At 31.7% G+C, this 27458-nt stretch overlaps 1 long non-coding RNA gene across 2 annotated transcripts; it reads left to right on the forward strand.

Annotated features, from left to right (window-relative positions):
• The first annotated feature begins 228 nt into the window (after positions 1-228).
• Positions 229-18572, forward strand: LOC104649241 (uncharacterized). 2 transcript variants are annotated; one of them, XR_743229.4, is made up of 4 exons: positions 229-365; positions 7311-7379; positions 8259-8295; positions 18192-18531. It is a non-coding gene; the product is annotated as an uncharacterized lncRNA (long non-coding RNA). The 2 variants fall into 2 exon arrangements; XR_743230.4 differs by having other exon boundaries at positions 301-365; positions 7316-7379; positions 18192-18572.
• Positions 18573-27458: the final 8886 nt, after the last annotated feature.

Raw genomic sequence — 27458 nt, forward strand, 5'->3', positions numbered from 1 at the left:
AAGTTGATTTTTTCTTCTAAAATTAGGGAGGAAGTAAATTGAATAATAGTGTTAACTACTAACTGTAATGACCCATTTAGTCGTTTTGAGTGTTATAACCTTATATTCTTATAAAATACTCTTCAATAAATTTGAAATGAGTATTTTGGACTATTCATAACTACATTTATGAATTTAATGGGGTAGTTTTTATAATTTGTTTAGTTGGTGGTTAATGAAAATAAATGTAAACTTAATAGTGGGTTACTTTCACACATCTATATTTTCTCTTATATAATAATTAGTGAGTAAATATTCTGTAGAAAAAATAAGGGTTCGAGAAAAGAGAGCGGCTACGTCAAAGACAATCGTGGCTCTTTCTACTGGTAGGTTTCTTCGTAAATTACAATTTCATTTTGGAACTATTATTGTACTACTATAGCATCGAATGGATGGAATGGATGTATCTTTTAGTTGGTAATTGGTCATTATAATTAAATTAGGAAGGAAAATTTGTCAATGTTGAAATTGAGATTTTGAATATGGCACTTCGGCAGTACGTTCTTTCACAATTTGAGAGGGAAAATGTTCTGTTGTTATTGGCTAATTGTGGATAAGGTTTGAGGTTATTGGTTAGGTTAGCCTGGCTTTCTATATAGATATATGTTGTTGCCTGGAGAATGAATAGAAATTGTTTAAATTTTATTTCTTAAAAGCTTAAGGATATTGTATGATTCTTTGTTGTAAAGATTGATTATTATGGGGAAAAATCGGATTAAATAATAATTTAATACCCATGATTAATTGAGGGTTATGTGAAACTATTCATTATTATGTCGAGTAGAGAGTCTATCTTGCTTCTGTAATTTTCTTACAGGTGGATTGAAGTTAAATGAGTTCTTATTTTGTTTCGATGTAATAGATTTTTGTTGTGGTACTAGGTTTCGATAGAAGTTTTTATATATTGGTATAGGTAATTAAATTTTAGGTGTATTGATGTATTATATAAGTATAATTAAATTATGTTATTTAGAGGAAATATGACTTAACTCTAGACTTGCTATTTGAGAAATACTAAACTTGATACATTAGTTGGTATAAAGTTTTCGGAATTTGGTTATAGTAATATGAGTGTCTACAGATTGGTTTGCTGATATATTATGCATACTTGATATACTGGAGACATTCTAAGGCATTGAGTAAAGGAAACACTAGGGGGAAGTAGCTTACTTGACTTCAATTCTCTGATGGAAGTAGGTTATAGTTTATTCTATTTGATAAAAGGACTCTTAATAGTGATTAATAAGCATTGAGTGATATTGTGAAGTTCCTGATTTACTTGATTGTGTGTTCTCTGATTGGTCTGAAATCCTGAGACCGTGAAATTAATAATCTTGATACCTATCTATCGAAGTGATGTTTTTAATAAAGAAGTCTTGATAAATATTGTTAATGTAGTGAAAAGTGGAGATAATAAATGATAGTTTTACAATATAAATAGATCTGAGTGACACGTTCTGACACGATTTTATTGATCAAAGTATCATATTCCGATATAGTATTATGGATCAGACTGTTACATTCTGACACGATATTATGGATCGGAGTATGACGTTCCGACACTGTATTATTGGATCCGAGTGCTATGCTCCGACAAAGTATAATTGGATCTGAGTGTCACATTTTGACATGATAACATTTAAGGAGAAAGATATTGAATTAACTTAATGTACTCAATTTCAACGAATTCATTTCTCAAATGAGCGTATGAGGAGGCATGAGTCCCCATATGTGTGCTTGATATTGTGATTGATTGTTTATTTACTTTAATGTTGTTGTCACTGGTTAATATTGTTTGTTGCTTGCCACTTACTAAGGATAATAGTTGACTTTATACTATTATTCATTGTATATTAGTTTCTATTTTGGGTTGGCCGATGATACTTGCTCAGTACATGTTGCTCCATACTATGCTCTACTTGTGTTTTCCTTTTATGGAGTGCAACAAGTGTACTAACAACTCCGACTTGCCCTCATCTCTAGCCGGTCTCTAGCATATTAACTTCTAGGTTGAGCACCTCATTCAAGCTCGTATTGGATTCTCTTGGTCATGACATGATGTCCTATGTTTTCGAACATAGACTATTTTATTTATTTTTTTGATGTGTTTAAACTCTTAGACTTAGTATTTGAAGATAAAACTCTTAGCCTTAGTATTTTAAGATAAAACTCTTAGTCCTTAATTTGAGGACTTTCAGGTTTTTGGAATGATATTTAGTAGACTTTAAGGGAAATGAGTTTCTTACACTAATAAGATTTAGTATTCCTCATAATGATTAATATTTCATAAGTTGAATTCTAAATAAAAGTTGGGGTTGGATTCATTGGTTCTCCGACCTAGGATGTTAAGTTTGGGTGTCACTCATGACTAGTTTCTGGTCGTGACAAGCTTGGTATAAGAGTGTTAGGTTTGGTGATCTCATCACACAAGGAAAAGTCTAGTAGATTCTTCAAGAAAACTATATGGAACCTCCTTTACTTTTCTTCGAGAGGATATTAGATATTAGGAAAACTTTATTCATTCTTTCTTCCGTGCTACTACTTGAATTTAATTGAAATCTAGGTGATAAAAATTGGTATATGAACTTCTTCACTCTATTTCACATATGGCTAGTACTGGAGTATCGTTAAAACGAAAACAAAATGTGTCCTTGAAAATAGGCATATTTTCTCAATTGACTAAATGGTCAGTAATGACTAGTAATCAACATAATATTTTTATCATAAAGTTGATACCCTCATTCTTCATAGGTATTGATTATGAAGATGCGTATACTTTCATTGTTTATTATTTTGACCTACTTCATAATATGAATATAGTTGAGAGGCTTCGTGTTTAGTTTGTTGTATACTAGTTTCGGAGAGACGCAAAATGTTGTGGCAGTCTCATGTTGGCTGCCGATTATTAAAGGAACTACCTATGACTTAAGGAAATATTATCTAGCTTCTTCATCAAATTAAATACCCCAAATGTAGAGCGATAAGAGGAGAGATGGTTTCCAAAATAAATATAAATGGAAGATATGTGTTGTAGCCTATTAGGTCAATTTTGTACTTTATCTAGACATTTGACAACATGCAAGAAGTTTCATAAGGGACAACTAGAAAATGATCATCATTACTTTAGAAAATAAAGTTAGTACAACTTTCATATCATGTATGAGTTGTTTAGCGAATGATGAAATTAGGTTGTGTCAATCGTGGTCAAAATCTTTACTACGATCCCATGAATTTATTTTATATTAAGGAGGGTCAAACTTATTAAGTGTGTTACTTTTATTATCGACCCGATCAAAGAATGAATGCAAATATCTTAGGGGTAGAGACAAAATGGATTTATAATATTTTATCTATATTCAATGGGTATAATTGTTTGAGCTATTTCGGTGCAATCTTCTCGATAAGTATGGTGTGTTCTAGTGATGGATTTAACGACCTTTCATTGTACGGTACGGTGCTAGTGTTACGTGGAAACGATTACATTGATTGTCAAGTGTAAATACTAGCTACTTAAGGAGCTATCAGTGGTATGACATGTTTAGATATGAGATGCGATGTTGCTTTTACAATTGAAAAAAATAACTAGTTTGTTACTACGGAAACTCGGATTAATGATTATTTTAAAGGAAAATTTTAGTGGTGAATCTTTTTTACGATATTAATACATTTAGGTTGTTAAATGTATCTTGAGGGTTCTAGGACTAGTGATTTTTTTAATCTCCAAAGGAGTGGATTGATGTTGGAATGAAAAACTTATAGATAAAGAATGTTAGTGACTATACTTGGGTGAATTCGATTGGAGATTTTAGTTCGAAAATATATATAAAATTTTTGTAGTTATTTGGATCTGATTGGTATGACTTGTGATGACAAACGTTTACTAAGCGTGATGGAAATATGAGTTAGTGATGGATTGTGATTGAGATGCAATTGTAGAATATGTATTGTTGGTTAAAAAGATTTTATATGGAAATAATAACTTGTGATTATCTATGTTTGTGGGTTTCTACTATTTAGAAAGTATCGTGGTTTAATGGAACGTTTTGAGACATGTTGGGGTACCTCTCGAATATAATTTAAATGAGCTACATTCATAATGAAAATGAAATAAAAATTAGTGGGATGAGTGTAGCCTTAGAAAAGAGGTGAGAGTAAGAATATTTTCTATGATTACAAGGACTTAAAAGTTATGTTCAATGAGATTAAGAATTGGGTTCAGTAATGCTTAATTTCATCCGCTCTGGGTATAATAATACTGTCATGTGATCATCAGATTGGTTTAAAAACTAGTTGATAAGACTTGATATAAAAGTGTACATAGGTCCAACTCAAGTTTGATGATAAGTTCGTTTGTGATTTGAGTTTGGTAATAAGAACATTTTGACTTATAGTAAAAGATACTGTAAGATCGATGGAGAGGGGTTTAATGATATGTCAAGATACATGAATACATAAAAGGCTTAAATAGAAAGAGAGATAGCTTTAGTTTTAACATGTGCTTGATGAGATATCTTTGATTCTAATGATGATTTGGGAGTAAGGTCGATGATCGGTGTGGTTATGATATTTTTTATAGTATTAAGATTATTGAATTCGGTGGATGTGGCATTCAATAAATCAAGTATGTGTGAAATTATAATATGGACTAAGTTGGTGATTGTGGGTAACTAAAAAAATATATCAAAGATATAGATTAAGATGAATAAAAATGTTTGATACGGGCACTATTAGGGGCGTCAAATGCGCGGGCTAGTTTGAAAATGAAAATATTAAAATGGGTTAAACAGAAATCGGGTTGAGTCTTTACCCATCCAAGTTTTCTTTGGGCTCAAATGTGTTGGGCACAAGTGGGCTAAAAATGTTATGAGACTTGACCCGCCCATTTTGACCTGATAAATCTCAATAACATAACATATTGTTATTGAACTTTTATAATTTACAATTTAGATTTCAACTCAAGATTTTTTTGTTAAAAAGGTAACAAATGGATTAGATAAATCCTTAAAAATGTTAAATAAAAAATACTTCATACCTTTAATAAAGGAGCATATCTTAATTATAAGTTTTAAAACAGGTTGAAATTTGGGATTGAATTGGGCTCAATTGGAAATTTTCTTCAAATGGGTTAAGTTTAAATGCATTGAGATCGATCCCAATTCAAATTATCTTGAGTCCAACCCTTAAAATTCTGGGTGCGTTACCTATGTTTTAGTTAGTTTTTGACACCCCTAGGCCCTATGGGAGGAGGATCTAGAGTTATTAGACCTGGTTATGTACATTCTTATGTGACCAACTACTTCATTATGGTCATGGTTTAGAATATAGTTTACTTTCTCTATCCGTGTGTGTTTTCGCTTTATGGGTGAGTCCCTCGTAGTGGATCACGTGTACCTATATGTGACATGCTCTTGATTGGGTAGGATGTTTAGGCATACTTGGTTATCTCAAATGACATATTTGGTGTTGTCTTGGATCTATTAAAGTTACTAGACATTCTACATATACAATTTTTCTTATGAGAATTTATAGGAGAACTATCATAAAATTTTACAGTTGTTTCGACTTAAGAATTATCTCATTATCGGTATCATGTTTTGACTAAGTGTAGATATCCAACTAGTTGGTTTGATACTTTTGATATGAGACCTTGAATACTAATATTTTGAAGGAATTGTTGACACAACTACCCTTTTTTACCCTCACCTTCTTTTGATTGTTCGAGAGTGAACCTGTGTACATTGATATGTACTGTAACGACCCATTTGGTCGTTTTGAGAAGTAGAAATTTTTATTTTATAAATTACTTTTTGATAGACTATAAATGCATATTTTTGACTATTTGTATCAAGATTTTTGAATTTAATGAGATAATTTTTATAATTTATTCAGTTGGTGGTTAAGGAAAATAAAAGTAAACTTAGTAGTCGATTACTTTCACACTTTTATAGTTTTTCTTATATAATATTTATGGAAAATATTTTGTAGAAAGCATGAGGGTTTGAAAAGAGAGAGACACTGCATCAAAACTAATCGTGGGTCTTTCCGCTGATACTATTCTTTGTAAATTACAATCTAATTCTTGAAAGAATATTGTACTACTATAGAATCGAAAGGATGTATTTTATAGTTGATACTTGGTTGTTATATTTCAATTAGGCAGAAAATTTTGCAATGTTGAAACTGAAATTTGAAATCTGACACTTCAAAAGTACGTTCTTTAACAATTTGAGGGGACTAATGTTAGGGCATTATTGTCTAATGATGGATAAGGTTTGAGGTCCTTTGTTAGATTAGCATGACTTATATTATATAAATATATGTTATTTGATAGATATTTATTAGAAATTCTTTCAGTTTTAATTCTTAAATTCTTAAGGAAATCCCATTATTATCGGTTGTAGAGTTTGATTATTATGGGAACAAGATTGTGAGTAGATAAAAATTGAATTACGATGATTAATTGAGTGTTATGGGCAATTATTAATTAATATTAAGAGTATAGAGTAGATCTTGGTTCTGCAATATTACTTTGGGGTGGATTAAAATTAATGAGTTCTTCGTTAGTTTCGATGTGTTGTATTTTTGTTATGGTAGAGACTAGAGTATAGAGTAGATCTCGCTCAAAGTGATGCGTTGAATAAAAAAGACCTGATAAAATATTGTTAATACACTGAAAGATGTGGTGATAGTTAATTCTACATTAACAATATTTATGGATCGGAGTGTTACATTCCAACCGGTATTATGGATCAGAGTGTCACAATCGAACACAACATTATGGATCAGAGTGTCATATACTCCATATGACATTATGGATTCGGAGTATCACTTTTTGACAGATTATTATTAGATTGGAGTGTCACTTTTCAACATGGAATGATTGGATCAGAGTGTGACACTCCGACACAATAACCTGAAAAGAAAAATATATTGAATTAAGTTAATGTACTTAATTTCAAAGAACTCATTTTCCAAATATGTGTTATGTGGAGGCATGAGTCCCCATACGTGCTTGATATAATGATTGATTGTGTACTTACTTTAGTGTTGTTGTCACTCGTTCATGTTGTTTGTTACTTGTCACCTACTAATTTTCATAATTGATTTTATATAACTTTTTATTATATGTTAGTTTTTTTTTTGGGTTGGTTGATGATATCTATTCATTACATGTTGCTTTGTACTGAGCCCTACTTGTTTTTTCCATTGTTCCTTTTCATGACCTCCATACTGAGCCCTACTTGTGCTTTCCTTTGTTCCCTTTCATGAAGTGCAGCGAATGTACCGGCGACTTTGACATGCCCTCAGCCCTAGCTAGTCGCCAGCATATCAAGTTCCAGGTTGAGATACTCATTAAAGCTTGTGTTAGATTCTCCCGGTCATGATATGATCTCATTAGATTTGGGACATAAACTATTTTATTAATTTATTTTAGTGTCTTTAAACTCTTAGACTTAGTATTTGAATATTAAATGTCCTTAATATGATGAATTTCAGGTTTGAAAATTACATATAGTAGACTTTAATGGATTTGTGTTTCTTACACCAATAAGATTTAAGCTTCCTCATTATGATTAGTATTTCATAAGTTGAATGATAAATATAAGATTGGGTTGGATTAATTTGTTCTCTCACGTAGGAGTTTAAGTGTGGGTTCCACTCATGACTCGTTTTGGGTTGTGACACTAACTATAATTACTATAAAATAGGGGTGAAGTAAATTCATTACATAACATTAATGGGCTGACACAAAAAATGAATTGTATAATTTTTTACAGATATTGTTTGTGCATTTCTGATAGGAGATTTCTTGTTTTTATTCTTCTTTATGAACTGGTGAAAACCTTAATTTTTAACCAATTAAAAGGATTTGAGACCCATATTAGGATTGTCTTGTGGTGGGATCTACTAAAAAGAACTCTTCAAGGCCACAATTTACAAGAAGAGTTGTAACTTTTATAAAGAATTTTGACTTTTCGGAAGAGTTGCGACTGTTCTGAAGAGTTGACACTTAGATGAAAAGTTATGACTTTTTCGTAAGTTTGTTGCTTTTTTGAAGGGTTGTGCGTTTTCTGATATGTCACAACAAAAAGTCATTTACACTATCATCTATTCTCTATAAATAGATGGGTTTCTCTTATTTTTCATTAACAAAATTTTGAACTTTTTTCTTTTCTACTAAATATAGTATTCTAAATGAATTTTACTACTGTTGACAGATTTGCTGACACCATGGTTTTCACAATTAATACACCGGTGAGTAACATTATTCTATTATGAGAGGAATATTCCATCAACCTTGAGTACTTGAGGGAACTAATTTTCTTAAGAAAACATATTGTATTCAGTGGGGTCAATTTTATTTTTGAGAATTTTTTCTATTATTGTTTTTAACTAGTAAAATTACACGCGCTTCGCGCGAGAACTTAATATAAGAGAATTTATAAAATAATATTATAAATTTATCAGTTATTAAAACTAAAACACTATATTATCTCACATACAAGATTATTATGTGGTAACAAACATCGATAATGTAAAGGAAATGACATTTATTACATCCTATCATTTATTCTTACTAACAGAAACATAATTTAATTACTAAATAAATTATACCAAGATTTGTAACATAAGCAATCATTAGTGAGACATTCAAAAGGAACAAAGTACATAAATATTTAGTCGTGAAGAAGAAGAAGAAGAAGAAGAAGAAGAGGAGGAGGAGGAGGAGGAGGAGGAGGAGGAGGAGGAGGACGAGGAAATGTAGAATTTTCGTTGTTTTAAAGGGAGAGGAAATCCATTTATTTATAGACAACAAAGGGTACCGTGCACAAATGTTTATTATGCTTTAACTGAAAGGTTACAACTATTTGGAAAAGTTGCAACCTTCTGAAAGGTCACAACCTTTCATAAAAATCACATTCTTAATAAAAGTCGCAACTTTTCATAAAAGTCACAACTTTTAATGAAAGTCACAACTCGTCATAAAATTCACAATTCTTCATAAAAGTCACAACTTTTCTTAAAAATCACAACTCTTTATTAAAGTAACAACTCTTCATTAAAGTCATACATGTTAATAAAAGTCGTAATTTTTCATGAAATGAGAAGGCTATTTTGGGAAATAAATAAATTTAAAAGGGAATTCTTGTTTGTGATGGTGCCACATAGGCTAGTCGAAGGTTTTCTCATATATATATGTGTGTGTGTGTGTGTGTATGTGTGTGTGTGTGTTAAGTTTCTAGTTTTGATAATATTCTTTTAATTTTGTTGTTTCATACCAAGTTCTTCAAAAGTATTTTTTAAAAGTATCTAAGTAATATTTTCACACCAAAAATAGCTTTGAAGTTTAGGTGTTTGTGTCAGGCATGCTGCAATATACACAAACATTCTAGTGATCAGCTTTGATGTCTCCTTGGGAGTATAGTGTTTTTGTAGCTAATGCCAAAAGGTCTAGCCTGTATCTTCTTCTAAAGCATAACTTCTTTGGATCAAACATTAGTTATCTTGGTGTCTAGGAGAATATTCCCAACTTTGTGCTTTTCTCCTTAAGCTATTTTTTCTCTAATATCTTATAGCCAAAATTGTTTACTTTCTACTGTGGACTTCTGAATTTTCCTAATTTTTATGGTTTCATTCTTCAATTGGAATCAATAGAGTTAGAGATTTCCAGCTAAATGTCTTTCAAGGAGGAGGATGGGGAGATTCGTGCACATGTTGTATAAAATGGGAGTACTTGTAGAATCAGTGAATATGGGCTTGAACTTTATCCTCTTTCTGAGTGTGACTTTGGCGAAGGCTTACCACATGCTCTTGGAGATTTTCAAAATTCTGGTGAAAAGTGGCGTTGGCAGGCATACAAAAGAGTTTCAAGTTCAGGCATCTTAAGAGATAGATATTTGTATATTCCGAAGCATTTTAGGACACCAAAAAGCGGACAGAAAAAAAATTTCGAAGTAAGATTTTGGTTGAAAAGTATCTCCATTCTGAGTATCTTGACATGGATATAAACCAATTTTTTCCTCATTTAGTTGGATGATTCCTTCGAAGAAGTCGCCAAGCTTAAAAGGCTAGATTTTTTTGTATATAACATGTAGATATTTATTGAGTTGTTTGCGTCAATTAAAAAAACACTTAATACATCTTTTTATTGGCCTGATGCCAAATTTGTTTCTTTTTAATCAAATATTTACTTCGACTCAGATATGATAGAGAGGACTACATCTTTAGGGAAAGAATTGTAGTTTTTACTGCTTGATTTTACTATAAGAGCCATTACTTGTAAGGCTGGTAACGAAATTTGTAGAAGTTTATAAAAAGAAAATCCTTTTCCAGCCATGGTTTGTGATATTTGTTGCACTGGACCTGTTTTTGGCGACTATAATGGGTACAATTATGTTTGATGTGAAGCAACAATAGATGGATATATATGTGGACATATTTCCCATCTAGACTGTGTTCTACGAGCTTACATGGCTGGGAAAGTTAGAGGAAGCATCGATTTGAATGTACAATATTTTATGTCGATACTGTGATTCAAGGATGGATTTGGTTCCACATGCTCTGAAGCTTATGAATACTTGCACATCTGTTTCTTCTCGTGCTGACATTGAAATGATTTTGAATGTTGGCATTTATATTTTGCTTGGGTCACAAAAAAAGAGGGGAAAAGAGTTGTTGCATCATATTGAATCAATCAATGCGAAATGTCTTGCTCAGATACAAATATTCAAGTCAAAGTAACTGATTAACACAAACAAGATGATGAGAGGGGAGAAAAGTTACCAGTGCTATCCACACAACCTTACTTTTTGAATTCATCTTGAATACAAACTTCTTTCATAAGCTGATATTATTATCAAACTAGTCATTCTGGTAACTCTAAACCTCAAATTGAAAAAATATAGCATCATAAGAAAAAAAAAAGTACAATTCATCAATTAGTTATACCTTCGCATTGATTGATTCAATATGATGCAACAACTCTTTTCCACTCCTTTTTTGTGAGCCAAGCAAAATATAATGCCAACATTCAATATCTTTTCAATGTCAGCACGAGATGACATAAATGTGCAGGTGTTTATAAGCTTCAAAGCATGTAGAACCAAATCCATCCTTGAATCACAGTATCGACATAAATATTGTGCATCCAAATTGATGATTTCTCCAACTTTCCCAGCCATATAAGCTCGTAGAGAAATGTCTAGATGGGAAACATGTCCACATTCGTATCCATCTATTGTTGCTTCACATCGAACATACTTGTACCCATCATAGTCGGAACCTATTGTTTTGCAGCAAAGGATACAACAACAACCTCGGAAAAAACAAGGTTCACTGCAACAAATATCACAAACCATGGTCGGAAAACGATTTTCTATTGATAAACTGCTACAAATTTCATTACTAGCCTTACAAGTAATCACTCTTATAGGAAAATTGGACACTAAAGACAGCAATTTTGTCCCTAAGGATGTAGTCCTCTCTATCATATTTGTGTCAAAATCAATATTTGATTAAAACAAAAACAAATTTGGCATTAGGTCAATAAAAAGAAATGTTAAGTGTTTTTTTTAATTGACGCAAACAACAGAATAAATATGTACATTCTATACACAAAAAGGCTAACCTTTTGAGCTTGCGACGTCTTCTAAGGAATCATCAAACTAAATGAGTCAAAAAATTGGTTTATATCCATGTCAAAATAATCAGACTAGAGATACTTTTCAAATGAAATCTTACTTCGAAAATCATTTTTCTGTCCACCTTTTGGAGCCTTAAAATGCTTCGAAAGATACAAATATCTATCTCTAAAGGTGCTTGAACTTGAAACTCTTTTACTTGCCCGCCAACCCCACTTATCACCAGCATTTGGAAAATCTACAGGAGCATACGGTAAGTTCAAGCCCAATTTCACTGATTTCTAGAAGCACTCCCATTATATACAACATGTGCAGGACTCTCCCAAACCTCCTCCTTGGTAGATATTTAGCTTGAAATCTCTAACGATGTTGATTCCAATAGAAGAATGTAACCATAAATATAAGGAAACTTTAGAAGTCCACATTCCAAAGCAAACAATTTTGGCTATAAAATATTGGAGAAAAAACTAGCTAAAGGAGAAAAGCAAGAAGTTGGGCATATTCTCTAGGAAACAAGATAGCTAATGTTTGATCCAAAGAAGGTATTCATCAAATGAAGATGGATATTAGACCTTTCGGTATGAGCTACAAAAATACTTTCTTCCCAAGGAAACATCAAAGTTGATCAGTAGAATGTTTGTGTATAATGCAGCATGCCTGACATAAACACCTAAACTTCAAAGCTACATTTGGTGTAAAATATTACTAAGATACTTTAAAAAATACTTTTGAAGAACTTTGTAATAAACAACAAAATTTAGAGAATATTTTCAAAACTAGAAACTTAAAACCAATAAAGATAATAGAATCTGAAACAAATTAAAAATAATAAAGAAAATATTTTCTCAAAAAAAAAAAGTTGACCCCACTGAATGCAAAATGTTTTTTAAGAACTATAGAAGGGGAAGGTAGAGAGGAGAACTTGTTTATGGAAGAATACTATTTTATTAGGTTGTTCTTGCCTTCTTGGTTTGCTTGGGTTAATTTCAAATGAATATGGTCACCCCTATTCATACAAGAGTAGGAATGCTTGTAGAAGGTATTCTAGATTGATGTATAAAAAAAATCTAGATGTCCTTATCTTCTAACTATTGATCAAGAATCTAGATTATTCTATAATTCACTATAAATATCTACTTCTCTAGAACATCTACACAATTCCTAGATACATCAAGTACTTAAGGTACTACTCTATATAACTGTATAAAGTTCTACTAAATATTTAGGATTATTTATAACTCCAAAAAATCATATTTGTTTTTTACACTCCCCATTAAAGTGATTTTTTTGAAACTACCCGACATTGTCATGGAGAAGCTCAAACGAAGCTTTGAGGCACATCTTGGTGAAAATCTGGCAGTTTCTTCCAGACTCCTCGTGTTGATTTAAATGATGAAGATTTTCCCTTATAAAAAGATCAATGTAAATTATCTCCTTGCTGATTTCATGAAATCCCCCTTTCTCTTCGCTTCTCGAAAACTACATTATCCAGAAAAACACTATCAATTTTTACTGAAGTCTCAACATCATCATGGGATACACTGCCATATTCTTTTATCATCTCCTCGGTAAATTTTTTGACAACATCAATGCTTTCAAAATTCATATCATTTGTCTTTAAGACTTCAATATCATCTTCTTCCTCTATTAATCTCTACTTTCTCCATCAGATTTAAAAAATTTCTCCAAGTCATTAATTGTCCTTAATATTCCAGATGATTGAGCAAATACTTCTGCTTCCAATATATCTCCATCAATGCTTTCGCTGTATATGTCGTTACTAGCACATGCAGTTTCAGATATTGCCTTTTCGGGATCTTTTTTTCTATTTCTTCTATAGAGGATACTACATAACCACATGGAATATCCTCAAAAATTTCATGGTTAATGTCAACATCAGTTTCTTGCTTTCCAAGTGATCGGATATATATGATATTCTAAATCCTTGATCCAGTCTCTTTCAAGATTGATGGAAACTATGGTATCTATTGCTCAAGCCTCAGCTACTATACCTTTTCCGAACTCTTCTCCTTCTTCGGCAAATTTTTGTGCCATATTTCTTTACTTTGCTTGGAACTATTTCTTTATGAGCCCTACATCGCCACAACGATAACATCTGATTCAGATGCCTGACTAAATGAATAGGTAAAAGATCGGGATAGCCGGGATGACCTATTTTACGATAAGATGATCCATCTCTTTGTTCGCTTCAGAGGCTAACTCGGATAGGTTAGATACAAGGGAAAGATCCCATAAAAGATATATTGGATGCTCTTTCTGATGCCCTACCATATTAGTTAGAAGACTCTTTCTTCTTTCTAGGCAAGCTTGAACCACCTGAGGATCTAGAGTGAGACATATCTCCTGTTTTTCCTTTAAAATTCCTCTGTTTGTCTACAAGAGAATTTTCTTCTCCTCTGATAAATACACTAGACAACTACTTGGCTAGTAATTCCTGTGGAAACAACAAATTTTCAATTTTTTCCAAGGATGGCTGTTGAGACCAACATTGAATTGACATTAAAAATTTAATATATTCATGTTTTAACCCACGAATAAATATTGTTCTCATTGTGCTTCAGAAATAGCCTTTTTTAGATTCAATAGAGATATCTTAGAATATAAGTTATTAATCTCAAAAAATACTCGGAGATGGAAAGGTTACCTTAAGTGTTGTTAGCCGATTCATTCTCCAATATCTGTAGCCAAGCTTCATTCTTCTTGTTGAACAAATGTTAGAGGGTCCTCCATATTTCATAAGCTGATTTACACTTTATAATGCGATCAAATTAACCAGATGAGATTGTCCTCTTTAAAATGAACTCCGCCTTCACATTAACCTGCTTCCACTTTTTGTATATGCTACTTCAATATTTCGGCCCGTTAGCAGGAGGACTTGTGTCATTCCCATTACAAACATCCCACAAAATCCTCTCCAACAAGGTATGATTCTATGCAATTCTTCCATACCTTGTAATTGGACTTGTTTAACAACTCCACCAAGTCCATTATCACAGCTGATAAAATCGATATAGACAAATTAGTTAAATCTAGCTCTAACCCGATCTTGAAATAACACCCAAAAACCAATGTCTGATTATGGATCTGATACTGTGTAGAGAGTAGCAGAAGAAAAGTGTAGTTAAGAAACCTTCTTCTAGCCCAAAAATATATACTAAGATTGGAAGATTAAACTAAAGAAGGGGAAGCTAGAAATGAGAACCTTTTTATGGAAAAATACTCTTATTAGGTTGTTCTTGGTTTGCTTTGGTTATGACTATGACCACCCCAATTTATACTAGAATAAGGATTCTTCTAGAAGTTATCATTGAACTCGCTTTGTTCCAAGCAGTTGTAGTATGTCACAATAGCACACCATCTAAATCTCATTTTTAATTCAAACTACTCTGTAATGTTATACTTGAGCAGAGAGTCTATTAGAAACAATCTTTCTACCTCGTAGGGGTAAAGTTTATAAGACTAGTTTCTGGCTTCCCCCTTAAGTCATTGGGATGCAGTTGTTTATATTCTGCGTTATATAAAGTCAGCTTCGAGTAAAGTACCACTCTTTGAGTATCAAGGTTACAAGCATATCATTGGATATACAGATGTTAAATGGGCAAGATCACCATCAAATGGACGTATTACATCTGAATATTGTGTTTTGGTCAAGGTAATTTTGTGTTGTGGAAGAGTAAGAAACAAAGTGTGGGTGCTCGATCTAGTGCAGAAGGAGAATATTAAGCAGTAGTTGTAGCAACTTGTGAGTTAGTTTTGATCAAACAGTTGTTGAGAGAACTAAAAACTGAAGAAATTGATCGGACGGAACATCTATGTGATAATATAGCACTCCGTCTCGCATCAATTCCAATATTTCATGAGAGGACTGACCACATTGAGATTTATTATCACTTTGTCAAGGAATGATAATCTCAAGAGACATTGTTACAAAATCTCAACATTTAAATTTCCTCACCAAGTCCCTCACTGTTAAAGGCGGAGACTGTGATATGTTCAGTGAATATTTTCAAGAGGATCTCACCTCCTCTAAATCGTACGGTGAGGCTACCAAGGATCACGAAAAAAGATATTCATCGATTGAATAATTGAATACCGCCTATGGATTCTCTGGACACAACGACCAAGTTCAACCTACCTCCAAGGAATCCCTCAAATCAGGGAGGAACCTCTAACATTACCATCAAAGTTTCCACCACCAATATTGAAAATCAAATAACCCTTACAACTAATGTTTCCAATGTTAAGCTTCGTAGCATGAATATTAGGGGAATGGATCCAACTATTCCTTCGAAAGATTACTCCTCTTTAAACAACAATTTCATTTTCCTCTCCTCTTCCTACAAGAATATATGGTATCTTGTGATAAAGTGGATAAATTTAGAAGGAAGTTTGGTTTTAATCAAGCCTACAACAACAATTCTAACAAAATCTGGATCCTTTAGTTGAATGAAATTGATGATGAGGCCATTCATGATTGGGAGCAATATGTTTTTCTCAAAGTTATTCATAATGTTGACCATATTTTTCTTTCAGTTATCTATGAAAAATGCACAGAGCTGAGGAAAAACTGATGCGGTGAATTGAGAGTTATAGCAAATATTATCCAAGAGCCTTGGGGAGTAACATACGACTTTAAATTTGTGGTATCCAGTGATGAGAAATTTCGACGAAGGATCATAGAAAGGAAGAAACTCTTGATTTCATTGAATGCCCTAATAAGTGTGGTCTTCAAGATGCAGGGTTCTGAGGTTCTTAATCATGGTGTGATAGATACCCCATAACACTATTAGGAAAAGATTGGACAAACTTTTCTATTACTCTTTATGGTAAGACATGTATATTCATGTTACTCACTTATCCAGAATGTGCTCGAACCATGCTTCACTGTTAATTAAAATGAATAATAATACTCCTCAAACTAACAAATACTTCAAATTCTTGAATATATAGGAGGATCACTTTGACTTCATGGATATAGTCCAAAACTCTTGGAATGAAGAATTCAATCAGAATCCTTGTAGATCCTTCACTAGAAAATCAAGAGGACTTGCAAAGCTATGAGTTCTTGGTCTAGAAAGTCTTTTGGGGACCTCTACGCATAACCTAGAAGAGTTGAATTCCAAATTCAAGATTTTGAAGACAAGAGTGTAACAAAAAACACAAGAGATAATAAGAGATATCTCTCTAGGTTAACAGCCGAATCCACTAGATTTCTCAAACTTCAAGAGTCTATCCTCAATAAAATTTCTAGGGTAAAAGGTCTTGAAGGAGATTCTAACACGGTGTATTTTCTCAACATCATCAGAGACAGGAGAAAAAGATCGAACATTGGGAAATTTATGGATGAAGACAACAACTGCCTGGAAGGAAATGACAAAATTGCTGAAAGGGATATCAGATTTTACAGGAATCTCTTTATTACTACAATACTAACCCTGGTTATAGCTCCCTTAATATTCTTCATAGGTACATCAAAATGGGAACAATAATATGTTCTTCTCCCTTCCAACACTCAAAGAACTTCAGGATTGTTTAATGTCCATAGATATCGATAGTGCTGCTAGACTAGATGGACTAATTGGGTATTTTATTTAAAGTACTTGGAGAATCATTGTTTCAGATCTCCATAAAGTTGGGACTTCCTTTTCGTAGGTGATATCCTTCCGAATTTTGATACTCATATTTGTCTTGTTCTTATTCCTAAGATTGATCACCCCAATTTTTTTTTTTTGAGATCTATGAACCTGTGTAATGTTTTAGTAAAAGTATCTCTAAAATATTGAATAACAGACTGATCTCTATCATTTCTCGAATTATATCTAAGAAGAAAAGTAGATTTTTTGATAGCCATGAAATCCGTATGTGGCCCACCACTCTTTGGACTAATCACATACTTCTAAACTCGGTGGATAATGGTCCCACCCCTCTACCCTTCACCAATTAAATATCGCGCTTCATTTTGCATGGTGGGTGATTTGAACCTGCGACTTAAGCCACAAATCCTCCACCTTTTGGCACTCGATCTAGGCCTTGGGAGAAGGAATCAAAGTATCTTTCTGAAATGCAGCACCATTACTTGAACTATTTTTCTATCCGAAGAAATTATTGGTTATATGGAACCCTAGACTTACCTCTACCATGTTCTTAGGAATCTTGGTTTCTCTGAGCATTGATTTTACCTCATCCATAATTATATCTCCAACACTTTTTTATAGTGGTAAATGGAGGTCTTCATGGTTTCTTTAAATCTTCTAAGGGTTTGAAGTGAGGAGATCGTCTTCCCCCCCCCCCCCCCCCGTCTCCTCTTAATTCTGAGTGTCGAATTGTTGTCTCAAATGCTTAACAATCTGCATAATCACACTGCATACAAGAGTTTTTATATGTGCAATAATAGTCCTTAAATTATCATTTAACTTTTGCTAATCACACCATTATTTTTTGTGATTGTAGCAAGAGATATATCAAACTAATCACTGACATTGTCGACAGGTATAAACAAATATCTGGTCAACAGATCAAAAAAAACAAGAGTAGCTTCATCATGAAATCAAAATCCAACAAAGTTCTATTTGTCTGTATTTGATTCTGGAGCAAAGCATCAATGGATTGGATGAATTAATTTGAGTTACCCCTTTGCAAAAGGCGGTGATAATTTTAAGAAAATTTCAAATGTTTGTATGGACATCAAGGAAAATCTATGGTGCAACCTAAGAACCTCTTGTTATCTTTTGGGACATTACATGAAGGCTAAGTACCTCGATAATCAACATTAGAAAGTCATATGTGAAGTTAAGTCATTGGCGGAGAAACATAGTTACTACCCCAACAATGAAGGGCATATCTCTATAAAGCTAGACATTGTTCTTACTAGTAATGGTGAATGGAACTGGAATTTTCTGCTAGTAGAGCTCCTAAATGATCTAAAGAACAATATCATAAACTTGTGGATTATTCTAAAAGACCTCACAAATGACAAAAGCTATCTGGTAAAACACCAATTAGAGACACTTCACCCTCAACTCTGGTCGGGATATTATTAGAAAGCAAAGAAACCACAACAATGCCACCAAAAAGATCTGGAATAATAGCATTACATTTAATATGGCTTCCCTTACATGGAGAGCAATTTATAGCAGGCTTCCTACTTATGAGAAAGTGGCTAAGTAGGGCATCTATAGTATCCACGGATATCATTGTTGTGCAACAAATAATGAGACCAACAACTTTGAAACAGTGAATCACCTATTCTATTCGGGTGAACATGCTAGAAAAGTGTACTGGTGTGATATCGTAAGTCTAGTTGGAGTGAGGCTCACCCATAGGTCTCCTAAAACCGCATCCTCAATTGGGGGAATACTGTTACAAAGAACCCTATTTCTAATTTCGGTATTCACGCTCTCCCCCTATAATTTGTTAGGAGAGATGAAGATAAATATGCTCTAACGAATTTTATGCTATTAAGCTTTCTGTATACAGATCTAAAGCTAAAATTATTTTTAACATTGTAGAGTTTTGGAGAGATATACACTGCATTTTTTATGAAAAAATTCATCACCACAGAACAACTACAATCGTTAAGTGGATAAAAGCTCTTAATATGTCTATAAAATTCAACAGTGATGGTTGTTGCTTTCAAGTCCGTTCTGGTGGAGGTGGCCTGATCAGAAACTCGTTGGGAAACCTCATGTTTTCTTACTGCATCAATTAAAAAATGGTACGAGTAACATCGTGGATATGACAACTCTTCTTTATGGACTTAAATGGTGTGCTAATAGAGGCTTCTCTAATTTCTAGGTTGAAACAGACTCCATCCTTTTAACAAAACACATTAAAAGAGAATGGAACTCCCCATGGAAGATCAATGGTATGGTTCAAGATGCGAGGAAAATAATTGACATGGTTACCATATTAGTCATTGCTTTAGGGAGGCAAATAGACTTGAGTAAAAAATTGCCAACTTAAGTTATGGCATTTTTAGGAGTCCTCTTCAACTTTGTTTTGACCCTTTGTAAGAAAGTTGGAGGTTTCTCCGATAGTGCCGGACCAAGGATTTTAATTCAGGAGGTTCGAAAAATTAAAATATAAACATGTAAATATGGTCCCTTTGAAATTTTTTTGGGTTTAAAACCACACTTTTGGCACATTTTTTTAAAAAAATGCTTGTAAAACAGATTTCATTATTTAATACAAAAATAATCTGAAACTATAAAGAAAAATAAAGAAATGTTGTTGCAAGGGTTTGAACCTGGGGCATGCAACTTACTATTCATGGGTCTTACCATTGAGCCATCTATTTTTATGTGTTATTGAGGGGGTTAAGAATATATATGCAACTACAGAAATATAGAAAATTTACCTTGTGTATATCGTGTATTTTTTTGCCGAGGGGGTTCGAGCGAACACCCTGGACCCAACGTAGGTCCGCCCTGCTCTCCTATATGGATAGATCGGATTTCCCAACCACTAGAACAAAACCAATGTAACCTTTCAATAGTATTTACGAGCCCCAATAAATTATACACCGTGTTCAAGTAGCTTTTGATTCAAATTGGACACCCACCTTTCTAGTGGTACTAGTAGAACCGTCCTACACTGTTATTACCCCATAAAAACATGATATGAACTTTTGAGCTTATCATAAAAGTTCTAAAAGACCACTACTTTCAATATTTCTCAACATTGTAACACATAGTTGGTGCACTGTCCTTGGCATTTTCTGGTTAATGAATTCATACTCCTATAACATCCTTGTCATAATATGAACGAATATACAATGTTTATCGAATTTTAATTATTTTTTTATAATTGGTTTTTGAAAGATTTATCTAAGAAGTGAAAAAAGTGGCAATAACCAATTATTTCTTTTTAAAAAGATTGTAATGTTAACATAATATTGCTATAACCAATCTCTTTTGAAGAGATATAGTATCGAGATCTTAGATACTCAAGCTAACTTTTTAGACCATAATCAATACGTCATCCAAATGGTACTCACAATTATAGACAGTGTAACCATAATTCAGAAGTATAAGCAACAAGTGTATGAAAACAAATTTCAACGTTTAAGGATTATCAAAAGATAGAATGAAACTAAATGTAGGAAAATCATCATTAAGAGAAAAAAGAAAGACTTTAATATGACTTTCGCCAAAAAAAAAATCATTTTGAGTTATATGCATAAATGGTGTTACTCCTTCAGGAAGTGGGACCTTCAAAAAAAGTTAAGAATTGATCATTACTTGATGTAAATGGAATGTCATACTGTAATGCAAAATCATGTATATAAGCAAAGGGTCTGCATTTATTATAGAGTCATAAACATTATTATACAGTCATCTTACTTGATGCTAATAAAATAACATATATTATAATGCAAAATCATATATATATATATATATATATATATATATATATATATATAAGAAAAGGTTCTACATTTATTATATGATTATAAACAATATTATACAATATTTTTTAATAAATGTACAATCAAATATCATATAAGATTACATACACCATGTCATCAATGTCTGCATCCATGTTTTGATGGAAGGGTAGGTAAAGTAACTAGATTAGAAAAGGTAAAATTGAATGGAGAAACCATAAAATTGTCATTCCAAACCACCAGGATATTAAATAAGCACACTTTTTAATATGTAAATTTTATTAATAAATATAGCATTACTAAGATGTTGCTAGAATAGTAGAACATGTATAACTATGAGTATAGCTCTTTGCAGCTGGAAGGAGTCAATATAGTCAAAAAGAGTGTCAAAATAATTAAAAAAATTCATCTACATTTTTCAATAAACCCAACTTTGTTGAGAGGAAAAACCAAATTTGTTGAGAAATATTAGTTATTGAGGAACTACAACTTTTAGCTAGATATTTATGAAGGACAATACTACGAGTAGTCTAGTCTAGACATGTGTAGACTTAATATAACTTGATTAAATAATTTTATACTATTTATAGCACCATAGTCTACTAAAAGAATGATGAAACTTATCATATATGTACTCAACAGAAGACACTAATATCTTAATTTACTAGTCTTTTAATACTAGTACAACTATCAACCAATATTCTCTTATAAAAAAGGATTTTGTTTTCCGATAGTTCTATAGGTATATTTTTGTATAAGTTCTCTGGATACTTTCTTCTCATGATTTCAGTAGTCTTCATAGCCGCACAAAATCATATCCATTCTGTTAAATGTAATCATCACTCCAAGAGGAACACAAATGATCTAACAAATTTGGAACGCAGAATACATCATACAAGTACGATAAGCTTTAGATCTAAAAAAACACTTCAATCTTTTCCAGTTTCACTGAATGAAATTGTTATTGAGACATGCAAGAGTTAACTAGGAAATTAATTTTTCAACAAAGTAAGTAATGCTAGGATCTAACTCATCAATAATAAAAGTTGATCTTGCACTCTCGTTTCTTTAATAATATTTGTCTATTTTCTTTTGTATCCATCTAAAAGGGCTTTCCTATAATGGAAATTCTCCATACAAGCATTCAAGTTAATAAGTTAACTTACGTTCATATCTCATATGTAATGTAATGCCATACTAAATTTTCTATTTTTATACTTTCTTTTCACAAGGTAAATAATTTCATTAATGTTTGAGTCAATAGGCATTTGAATACAAGAAGTATCCAAAAGGAAACCGTATAAATATATGGTGTTACGAAAATCACCTAATTTTCTACTCAATATGAGACATCATGGTTAAACCAAGAGAAGATAATGGATAGGGGATTATCCTCAACTTGATAAAATTCATCATCTCTATACCTTGAAATGTTCTCTCCACTTTTCCGTACTTAAAACTCTTAATCGAAAAACTTATTATAATACTACACCCTCTGTCCGATATTGTTTGTCATTGTTTCTATTTATAGATTCAAACTTTAAGAACATTGACTAACATTTTAAGATGTATTTTTTCATCATATTGATAGACAAAAAAATTGCAATTTATAGTACTTTTCATATATTTTTTGAATATCTATATTGTTTGTTTAAAATATCAAATAAATGTAATCTAATTTAACTTTGAAAATTAGTCAAATTAAATTTCGAAAAACGCAATATGACAAACAGAAGTGGACGGACGGAGTATTTTATACGATGCTTTTTAACAACTTAATATGATTGTGTTGGTCATAATATGCCATTTTTTTGTTGTATTGTCGACTATTATCTTTTTATTTAGTTATCACCAAATTTGAAACTACAGTTTTTTCTGTGGAGCAAATTGGTAAGTCCAAATTTACTCAATGCCACTAACAACTAGGTTTACCAAGATAAGTCCTCCATACTTGAGAAGATCATTTGAGATTACTAGAATCAACTTCTATCCGTTGAACTAGTAAGAGAAATATTGAAGGTAACAACATCTTGAATCCCATATGAGAAAGCTACAAATATATTTACTCTTTAAACAACACAACCGTATAATTACATCCAAGTTATTCAACGATCACTTTGCTAATCTGAAGAAGATAAACATATTAAGATGTAAATCCGATTGCAAAATCATAGGTCCATGTCTAAAAATTGACGGGGGTGTACAACCGTTTCTTAACCAATGTTCACCAAATTGAGGAACAATGACTAAGAAATTTAACAAGGATGGCAGAAAGATGAAAAGGGGAGAGAAACTTTGAAAGAAGCTAGACAAACATCGAAACATCCATTTTGTTGTAGAATTTGGTAAAAGTATTATTAAATAAGATCTACAGAGGATCAGTAGTATTGACTCATTAATCATGATTGCATATTTTGGAACTTTTAAAGATTCAAATTCAAGGTCAACTTTAATTGGTTATAAAAAAATATTATTCTTCAATTAGGTTCCTAAACCATGAAGTTAAGTGCAGCTATTAGACTCTTTATCTCACTTAAGCTGAACTTAAGTACAGGCACCAAGGCAATAATTATAACTAAAGCCTTTAATTTATCATGCATGACCTCTATGTTGAAACGGTCATACTATTAAAGCTTCTAACTTATCATGCATGACCTGTAAGTTAAAACAAAAACCTACCAATTTAGTATTGGCACTACACTAGAACTAATAGATTAAAGTCAATTCAACATGTTATTATCACATATATAAACGGTGAACTCAAGACTCACTACAGCCCATTTTCACAAAGCATGTGCATATTTCATGCTTTTCAGGCATTTACGGAAAAAAATAAAATTTCCTTTATTTTCTTTTCCTTTTCGTGTTTACGTTTTTCTCCTTTCCTCTTTGCTTGACATACCTTCTTATTTGTTGGTGATTAACAAAACTTATTCACTTATGGTGACGAAAACTAGAAAATTGTACCTCATTATTGAACATAAAGCAATATAATTTGAGACCTAGTAGATAAACAAAAAATACGGATGGATCTTACTCAAGGAACAATATGAACTTAAACATAACTCAACACCAATATGTACGTCATCAGATGAGGATTCTCCAAAACTAGTTCAATTTTTTACCAATAGGACACTTAACAAGCACCAAAAGTTTGATATTATGTTTTCTTTACCTTTTGAAAGATCAATAATATAGGAACCACAATTTTCTTAAGCATATTTTGACTACTAAAATTAATATTATGATATTACAGAAATATCAAACATATTATATTCAAAGTGGAATTCTATATAGAAGTTGATGGTTTTGTATTGATGTACAATTTGTAAAAATGTTCTTCCATAATCTAGAAGATTACTGAACCTTTGAGAGCCACCACTATTAAACGTGTTAGATTCTTGACAAAACTTATGACTTCCAATTCAATTTGGCTCTATGGTAATGAAAATACACACTTGAATTGTCGAGTTGAAAATATCAAGTTTACTCGAAGAACGAATGACTAAAACTACTTTAAGAATTAAAGAAAGCAAATTGTATGCACATACATGTTTTTTCAAAAACCTATTTAGGGTGCGGTTAAGCTCTAAAGTTGAGCGAAAAACAAGTTAAGCACCACATTTTGCTTAGTTAATGCATCAATGCAGTCATCAAGACACTAAGGTGTAGACCTTACTACAAATGGGTGTGACCCCTATTAGGCAAAACTAGATGATAAACTTCACTTAAATTGAAAAACAATTAATTCCTTTGTACATATTGTTCTTATTCTTCGATTTATTTTATTTTTGTTTGTTTCTTTATAAAAATTGTAATATATTTAAGATTAAATCTCCAATAGACCTCACTGCTTTTTTGCACAATTGCCTTTAATAATATCGTCTTACACACAAGTTAGACATATGGCTCTCTTCAACAATTGTCTTTATTTGAGCAGCGGTGGCAAGCAATAAGAGTGTTATACCACTTCTTGTTTTAATCCCTCAAAGTAATAAAACTTTCATTCCATGTGAATAATACAGGCAAACATATATGTTGGTCTCTAGAAGTTAAAGTTAGACACAACTTTAGTCATTTTCTAAAGTGCACAAGGGGGAAATAGAAAGCATGTTCTTCATTTTTTCTAAGTTTACATCCTTTTGTGTTAAATATTTCATGTGCGTCCAAGCTTCACATGATGTTTAAAGAGTACAAACACTGAATCTTTCGTTCTACTCCTAAAATATCTCTGAATGAATCTTCTTTTATCTCTCTATTTCTCGTAATCTTATTGCCGCTTGGAGCAAGTAGCTTAGAAATATAATAGTTCCACAAGAACAAACACTAAATCCATACAACGTCACATTTTTTGAATTTTACAATATGCTTGAGAAATAGTAATAAATAACATGATCTTACGCGTACCACACTATTGTCTTTTCCGGAATGTGACATCTATCAAACATCATGCGAAAATATGGAAACTACAAAAACTCAAGAAAGTAAAAAGTTTTCATCAATTTCATATCCAAGCACAAGATCACACACACAACCAAACAAACAAAAAAATAGTCTATGTATCAACTAAAAATATTCCATTTTGTGCTTCTTGTTCTAGAAAAGAAAAATGTCACCGATCAATTAATAAAAATTAGAGAAGTATTAATTCTCTTCGACCAACAATTTTAACCAACAAAAGAGCTTAAAAAAACAAAATAAATAAAAAGTAAAAATCTTTCATTTACAAAATTACCATTGGCTGTAAACAATAAAATCTCTTTAAAACTAGTTCTGTCTGGAATCAACCCGTGAACAACATTCTTTTTAGATTAAACTAGAATTAACCATTCAATGATAATTTTTTTTTTAAAAAAAAAAACCTAACCCATAACAATCTTTTTTTTTCATTAATCAAATTTCTCAAAAGCAGTGAATAACAAACCCTTTGGATCGAACTAAAATTAACCTATGAAAATCACTTTTTTTCAAAATAACTGAACCCATAAAATCATTTTTTTTGCGTAAATCAAAATTCTCAAAAGCAGATTCATTCAATTTATCAAACATCAAACTGGGCAGATATAGAAACAACAAAAATCATGAAAAAAATGTAAAATTTAGCATACCTTTGAGCAATGTTTGCAGAAAATAGGTTTCTCCAAAAAAAAATGAATCATCATTCATGTCTTCTTATGTATACACAAACAGAAAATTTTATATCATCACAATCTGTATTTATTGTGAAAAAAGAAATAAAATTTAAGGTAGAATACAATTGATGGTGTTTTTTAAAGTTTGAATGCTTTACATAATTATTTAATTTATATAGTTATATATGCCCCTATTTTTTAAATAACACATACTCCCTCCTTTTTTTCTAATTGATATTTCTAATGTATTTATTCTAGTCTTTCGGTAGAAATTTTACCATTTGTAATTTACTTATTTAAGATTATAATATTTATAAATTATAATCTATGTAGCCAATTTCCCATGAAAATATTCTTTTCTTGAAAAGAAATAGTGAAAATGTAAATAAAGTATAATACGAGACAATAGTATCCTATACTGAAATAAATAAATAGATTAAAAAAATTATCAATAAGAATAAAAACTATATTTTATAATTTAAATATAATTTTAGGTTTAGTAAACATCCAAATCATATTTGTATGTTATAGTTATAGTTTGCATAATTGTGCTTCATAGAAAATTTATGATTTTTATGGGGCATCAGATTTGTATAAATCGATGGGAAGAGCATCAAATTTATATGAATAGATGGCAAATGTTTCTCGTTTGTTTAAAAGAGCAACGGTTATATATGTATATAAGTTAGATAATTGTACATATGTAACTACTATGTATATATTTCAATGATTCTATTTGTATATCTACATAAAATTTTAATTTGTATACAATTGAATCGAAATATATTTTTATATTAAATCTCTTCTCTTTTTATACAACACAAATTATACATTGTCATTTGTATGATATGTGTTTTTCGTACAGTGAGAAAGAAAGAAAGGTAAAAGCGAATTGGGTAGGGGAAGATATGTATTTTTACAATTATAAGTATTCATGATTTTTATTTGCTGTCCTATCATATTGACCATCCCTAGCATAGTTCGGACCTGCATTTCAAGAATCATAACCCCGTTTTTCGTCGTTATAATTTCGGACACCTCCTTGGTTCACCAGATAGTTAGCTTCCTCATTAAGGTCAACATTCTAATCTTCTTACATGTTTTATTTTCCTCAACATGTACTATATTAGACTTGGATAAAATATGCTTTGTGAGCAGATTTATTTTTGTTCGCATATGTGCCATTGCTTGATCCTTTTCTTCTTCTCTCTTTCTCTGTTTAGCTTAAAGTTCAAATGT

Source organism: Solanum lycopersicum, chromosome 9, assembly GCF_036512215.1.
Source record: "Solanum lycopersicum chromosome 9, SLM_r2.1".
Taxonomy (NCBI): Eukaryota; Viridiplantae; Streptophyta; class Magnoliopsida; order Solanales; family Solanaceae; genus Solanum; species Solanum lycopersicum.